Raw genomic sequence first — 8,146 nt, forward strand, 5'->3', positions numbered from 1 at the left:
AACTTACGGAATTTTGTAGGAGAAACCATTTACATGAATATTTTCTCTAAGTAAATGAGAATAACAACAACTAAACGGAATGCGAACATGAGGACCATAATCGTTTATAATCATTACCAACATTAGCCAAATCCACGGTTGGAGAACAATATTGAAAAAATTGTAAGGAAGAAAAATCTCACCTTTGAGACTCCACCAATTTAAGGAAGACCACCATATTTCTTTCTCAATTTTTCAACTTAATCAGCATAAAATGGGATTGATGATTACCTGAACATACTGTTCATTATTACAATAAACTTTAACATCATCATGGAACTTAATCAGCATATTTCTTTCTTCTATTCCGTTGTGGCATTGGTGGATTCCTCACTTTCACTCTCACCTGCAAAATTCACATCAACAAACCAACCTCAGTCTCGGCTAATGATGTCCAATATGATGCCAAAAACCCTCTCCTTCTACCTCTCTATATGGGCTATGGATTTTGCGAGACGATTTGTGGTAAAACTTAAGGTAAAGAGAGAAAGAAGCCACAAACCCTCTACTACGGACATTCAACAATGAAGAAGGCGAAAGAATTATTGAGCAGGAAAATATGTAGAGAGTTAAGTTTTTTTTTTGTTTCCATGAAACTGACTAATTACGGTTTCCACAGTTAGTGGGATATGATTCGTATCTAACCGCTAAAGATTTGTACACATGTCATAATTTTGAACAAATTTTAAGCGACAGCTCTCCACGTATTGAAACTGCAAAAACGGAACCACCAAGATTTGATTAGGTCGTGACACGTTTTGGTGTTAAAACTTTTTGTCATACCTGAAACTTTTTGACCCATTTTCCACCAAAAGATCTGATACCCCGTATCAAAAACGAACGACAGGATTTGTCTCAAGGAAAACTGACGGTGGATGTCCAAAAAGACCACTCTATTTTAGTTTATTGATGCAGTATGTTATGTATTGATACTACATATTGATATGTAGTATGTTATATATTGATATGTAGTATGTTATATATTGGTACTACATATTGATATGTAGTATGTTATGTATTGATACTACATATAAAAAAAATTGTTATGTATTGATACTACATATTTTACTACTAGTACTAGTTACTACTAGTATATTAGTTTAGTATAATAAAGTAGTTACATAATTTACTAGTAACAATAAGATATTTTTGTTACTACTAGTACTGTACATATTAATATGTAGTATCACCGTATTGATACTACTAGTATGTTACTACATACTACTCGTAACATTTACATGTGTTGATACTAATTAGACCTGGAAGGGTGTTTTAGGAATTTATAAAATACACTTTATAGTCTCCACGAAGTTTTTGGACTAGAGAGTAAATAATCTAGTCCAAAAAAATGTTTTTGGACTAGAGAGTAAATCTTTTCCACGGGTGGACTAGCCATTAACTGAGTCTACTATAACTGGACTAGCCAGTAATTCCTACATTCCCATTCCACTGGCTATGCACTAGATGGACACATCAACGTCCAAGTTGCATATGATGGATGATATCGGGAATATAGGATCAGACTAGTGGCCGGCCTGGCCTCTAATGTAGACTAGTAGAAACACATTAACTTGTAATAACTAGATTTTGTGCCGGGGCATTTTACCCATATTTTTGATTTGGTAAGGCTCTGCAACGGCCTCGCCTCGTCTCGTCGCACCCCAATTTGATGTGGAACAAACTAAATTAGCCCAAAATAAGGAGCTTAATTTGTTTAGGAGCAAAACAAATGGAAAATATACATATCCCCATTAATAAAATTATTTTTTATTTGGTGAAGCTTCACCTCGTCTGGCCCCGTGCCGATTTGATTTGGTATGGCTCGGCTACGCCTCGCCCCCTCGTCCAACCATATTTTTGATTTGGTAAAGCTTGGCTTTGGCTTCCACGCCTCGTCCAAATTTGATGTGGAACAAACTAAATTAGCTAAATTAGTCCAAAATAAGGTGCTTAATTTATTTAGGAACAAAAGAAATGATAATACCTGCTTGACTAAATTCACAACAAAAAAAAGCGATGAAAAATATACAGATCCCCATTAATAAAATCATGAAAAAGGTTCTAAATGGTGAAAAATATACAGATCCCCATTAATATACAAATACCTTCTTAATTTGATCAATGCTTAATTATTGTAACTACCGGATGAACCACACAAACACGATAAGAATGTAGTTGATTAAATATAATTTTTTAGAGTGATGGGTTAATATTCTGATGACATCCGATACTACACTAAGGAAAAGACCATAGAACCAAAATGTATCGGTATATTACATATTATCGTCATAGAATCAAAATGTATCCGCAATTATTAAATATAATCTTCATCCCATAGCCATGCTTCTCAGCGTCTTCCCGATCCTCTGTTATCTTCATAGAACAGAACTGTGGCCCGTACATCGAGCAGAAATGTGCAACTTTAGCACCATCAGCTGGTAGGATATCGTCATGGAAGCACATGGCAGCCATGGGATCCAACAACAAAGCGAACTGATTCATCCATCGAAACTCGAATCTTTCCTTGCTCAATGCATCATCCCAGGCTTGAGCACCTGGATGACCTTTAGCTAAATCGGCTGCTTGAGCAGCTATCTTGTATGTGATAACCCCAGCGATCACATAACAAATAAGTTTTAGACTCTTATTTGTAGATAGTGATAAAAGAGTTGTTTTAAGACTTGTAAAGGCAATAAATTTTAGACTTAATAAAAAATTAAAAACAAATAAAACTTATTACAAAATTAACTTCAAGATATTTGAAAATAACCAAGACACTGATTTCACTATTACACATGAATAAATTATGGTAAACAATCCAAAACTCTAATTATCTTTTAACACTCTTATTTCTTAATTCACAAATAATCTGGAAAATTATCAAAAATTAATTGTATCCCTAAGCATAGATTATCTAAACAAAGCATAACCTATCTAATTGAATCACAATTAATGAAGAAAATTTTTGCAAACAATTAAAAACTCTGCAAAAGCAGTGATTGAGTGAATTATAAACTATAAATTAGAGGAAATAAATGATTACCAATTATTCATGCGTAAATAGCTTCCTCACTGCCTTGGTTGTGGGAGAAATTAGCCTCTCATCATGTTGGAAACACGCTCAAAAGTTGATTTCATTTATGCTCAAAGATGGGTTTACAAATGATGAAAAGGGAGAAATATAATGAAAACCGGGTTTGTAACAGTTATATGTGTTACTGTTTCTCTAAGACCCACGGTTCTGTGTCGCTGTCACTGTTGCAGATAAGTCTGCCCTAGTATCGTTGTTACTGTGCAAATAAGTCTGCCGCTCCACTGTAGCATGAACGACGGTTCTCTGTGGGTCGTTGTTCTTCGTGTGTTCTTCACCAGCAGCAACAATGGAGTTCTCTGCAACTTTGATTTCTCGCCTCTGTTGTCTTCTAAAGTCTCCCTAACTATCCCAAGACTCTCCGTCCTCACTCTACTGATCCTCCACGACTCATATAGCCTCACTGCCCCCAAATATCCCCTCATAACTGCATATAAGTCTCCATTGATTGCGATTATTCTCAATTGCCAGTCACGGGAATAATTTTCTTTTACAGATCCTTCACGCGTTATTTTCTCTCTGGCATACTCCAAACACATTATTTCGCGTCCCAGCTGGAGTATAACTCTGTTAATACACATGTTATCTTCTAATATGCACAGAAAATCCCATGAATATCTCGTGTGAATATTTCTCCACTGTTTTGTATGTTGACACGATTTCTCTCTGTTTTTGAGAAACTAAAAGACTTACCATTCTTGTTATGGTAAAACATGATATTTCCACTTAAATTTCACGAGAATATCTCATGAAATCACTACCAAATTAACTCCGGAATATTACGCAGACACAAAGAATATTTTCCCGCCAGAAAGAATTTTTGAAATGATGAAGATGATGTCCCCCTAACCAAACTGGGGGTGCGAATAGCAGGTGCCCAACTGAGGTGCCCTTTATCCAAATTGAGGGTGCCTTTAGTACTTTTCTCCAGGAGTCCAAATAGCACTTTTTGAGCAACTTTTTCCACACAAGTGTATTTCTCCAAAAACACTTACAAACACACAACGCATCAAAATTAGTACAAAAATCGAGCACTAACAATAGAGACATTGAGTACAATTTAGACACAAAAATGTGTCTATCAAATACCCCCAAACTTATTATTTGCTAGTCCTCGAGCACAACTAATAAAACCGAGTTAATCTCGGGAGGGTTTACCAGAGGTGTACCCACAAAACCATTACTTCTAATTGGTCACAAGTATCCAAAGAGCTATGAGGACATACATATTCTCAACCTATCTCCAAGTAACTAGAATGCCAGAGAAATTAAAGGTGTCAGATCTAAAGCTGACTGAAGAAAAGGGGAGACACATCCGCAACACTGCTAGATAAAGAGATATCCGCTACACAGCTAGATAAACATTGTAAGATGCGTCCGCTGCTTTACAGATGGATAAGATTAAGAGAGAGATAAAGATGAGAGGGACATCTGCTACACAGCTGGATTAATTACGTGTGATGAGTTAAACCAGTGCTAGAAAGATCTTGTGCCAGATTGAAAGCGGACTAACAAAGCAACCAAATGTATCTTTCTTCAACTCTCTCATAGTGCTCAGTAGAAACAAAGTCTTATTCGGTCTTCAACTGTTGATGATAAACTATCGAACCTCATAGATCCTTGACAATTAACTCTTTTCTTCGATTTTTTCCTCGGCTTATAAATTTCTACTTCCCTTTGGCCTTATTGAACAAAACGTAACGATGATTTTTTTTCATTTTTCATTTCTTTCATTTTTTTTTTTCATTTTTTTTTTTGGAAACAAGAATTACAAGACAACAATTTACATGGCCATGAGAGAAGGAATTTCAAAACTTGGATCTTCGCAACATGTGATGTCTTGGTATCATGGATTCTAAAAACTTATATCATTTGCTCTTATAACTTCTACTTTAATTTTTGAATTATTCTTTTCTATTGTTGCTTCTAAACCTAAAACGTCTTCAACTTTCTTCATAGATTTTGATGTCGCTCCGCTTGTTGATGATGATAAGTTTCTACTGAGAGAGAGTCGCAATCCAGTAACTAAGACTACATTGTGAGGTTGCTTTGTCTTTCTGGTATTTCCTGACCTACTTGCCTTTCCATCATGTATGGTTAGGTCCATCACGGTTACCCTCTAAAAGGAACAAGTTCTCTCCTGAATTTCAAGGATCTCAATGTCTTTTTCTCTAATGTATCAAAAGGTTGTTATCCCTAACATTCCAATTTCTATCTTTTTGGTGAGAAACAATATGTAAACTTAGCTAACCGGATACCATGTGATGCTAGAAGTTTCAAAAGTGCAACTAAAAAGTTCTTCCCCACCCCCAAACTTAAATCTAACATTGTCCTCGATGTTCTAAAGATAAAATTAAAAGCATGAACAAGGAGTAACTGTTACCACTTGAAGAAAAAGAGTTAAGGAAAGATATTACCATGTTGCATGAGCATGAGTTACCTCCCAAGAAGTGCTAAGTTTAAAGTCTTCAGCCAGACTTAGGAAAGGATTAGTCAACTCGAACCGTATAACAGTAGCCGGAATAACTGTGGGTCTTCAAAACCAAATAGAGCTGACCAAAGGAAATTGCAGTAAACCAAAAAAATGAACAAGACTAGCATGCCCTTACCTAGTTTCCTGATTAAGACAACTAAATCTAATTGTGGTTCAGGTTCAGGTTCTATGAAAGGGTCTAAATATATTTCTTTATGCTGCAACTCCTCAAAAGTGAGATCCGAATTATTAGGTCCTAGAGTCTGTAAAAACTCAAATAAAAATTTAGAAGCACATAACAACGACCTGAATAATTGGGGATCCTCTAAGTCAATTAGATTTGACTCACAAAGTTGACCATAATAATGGTCATTCTTAAGAAAATATGTCGACCCTAATATCCTAAAGTAATTAGGTTTAGTCTCAAAACTTAAATACCGACACATCTGAAAATCATATGTTCTAGAAGAAAAGTTTTTGGTGGGAAAACAAAGTCAATCTTGGTATCATAGCCTGGGTTAACCACATCAACCAGAGGATGGGTCTCTAACAACTGAGCTTCTTTCTGGACATCATTAGGTTCGGTAAAACAAATATGAAGATAATCTTGTAAGATGGTTGAGGCATAAATGTCAAGTACTACACGAGGGAACTTTCAAGAGTTAAAGAACACGGAGAGTGATAATCACCCCCAAACTTAGAGTTTTCTGTGTCTCTATAAAGACTAGTCACAACTTCCCTAATTTCTAGGTCATCAGATTCCTGGAAATGATCAATTGATTCTTCTAAGTTGAGTTCATCGTCACTCATTTCTACGAGTTTATCATCTTCTAAGACTAGTGTTTCTAAATCGCTAGATTCTAAAACAGTATTCTCAGGGTAAATTCTTTCCTCTAAATCATTATCGGCTTTGTAAACAGGAAATACTACATCGTCTAAAACGGGGGTATCTCTAGTCAAATCCTCGTCCTTTTGAATAGGTGAATAATTATTAAAATTATTTGGATTTGAACTAGAAATAATATTATCATTAAAGAGCTTATTGGGAGTAACAGATTCCTCATCACTATGCCTATATATTTCAGATTCTTCATCAATACTATCCTCATCACAGTCCTCATTATAATAACATGAAAAAGGTCGAACCTCATCAAAACAAGTAGTGTTACCAATTCTAAACTCGTCATCTTGATTATGTGAATAAAAACTATCTTTATTTTTGTGGGTGGTATTGGGAAAACTACACTGGAAATTAAGACTATCCTGAGCAAGTTTTTCCACAATCCTATTTGTATTCTCAGTAAATTGCTTGAGGGTCTCTTCTAGAGATATCTTAGTTGACTGCTCTACGGACTCTTCTGGGAGAAGAATATTATAAGTATCTTTCATAAATAACTTCCATGCTGACTCATTGAAACTCTTGAGAGACTCTTCTAGAGAAATAGAAGGATTGTTTTGCTCGTATGACCTGTGGGTATGTGGATATCAATTGAGCTCAAAATGGTATGGACCATAACCTTCAAAAGTTTCGCGTTCCCAATCACTATTCACACTATGGTCATAAAAAGGATAATGTCCAAGCTGCTCAGTTGGATACTCATTGTATTGGCTATTATAATACCAGTTCGACATCCTAACCGCAAGGGAATTCTACCCAATCACAAACAAGGCTGACTCGACCAAATCAAACCTATAAAATCTAGCAAACAACAAGCATGATGGCTCCACTTAGATTGTTTCTAGACCAGCTTCTAATCTTTCGAAAAGGAATTCATTGCAATCTGAGCAAACCTCTCTAGAATCAATCCGAGTTTAAGTAAGTTGAATTGAGACGAAGGAAGTTGCGAGGAGCTTTGATACCCAAGGTCTCACCGGTATTATAAGGCGGCGCAGTCACGCATTCAACTCGCAGAAACCATCATGAACTTCAAAGTATGCTCAAAAGAGTAACCAATATTTTTCGAACGACTTTCCTATTAAGCTCGTTACCCTATAGGTCTCGTTCTAGTCAAAATTTTAAGCTTAGGTTCGCGTTTGGTTTCGTTTTCCTAAGGCTGGAAAGAAGGAAACGATGATGAAATTCGAGTCCTTATCTTAATTTGGCTAGGCCTTGCCCTTTACTAGGAAATTAAAACAACCGTATTCAAATCCTCAGCATATATTCACCTTAAGGTATACAATAAACCCGCTGACAGGGGATTCGCGGGTGTTTCGAAGGCTTACCTCCCGTACCAGACGGGCGCAGAACCGCTGAAGTCGACTCGGGCCACGACTCCTATGTCATGTGCGAACCCGAGGGGCCGAGACGATATTGTAATCGTCGTCCTTCCCTGCAAACAGTTTTATATTTAACGTACCCTTCCTTAGGGTTTAAATTTTTTTTGTCAAAGTCCAAAGTCCAAAGTCCAAATATAGTGTAAAGAAAAGAAATAAAAATAATAATTACAAAAAAATGGAAGGTCTCTAAAAAAAATAAAAAAAAAAAAATTTTCTGTCGCTTTTTTTTTTTTTTTTTTTTTTTTTTTTTTTTTTTTTTTTTTTTT

This window comes from Papaver somniferum, unplaced genomic scaffold (assembly GCF_003573695.1).
Source record: "Papaver somniferum cultivar HN1 unplaced genomic scaffold, ASM357369v1 unplaced-scaffold_21, whole genome shotgun sequence".
Taxonomy (NCBI): domain Eukaryota; kingdom Viridiplantae; phylum Streptophyta; class Magnoliopsida; order Ranunculales; family Papaveraceae; genus Papaver; species Papaver somniferum.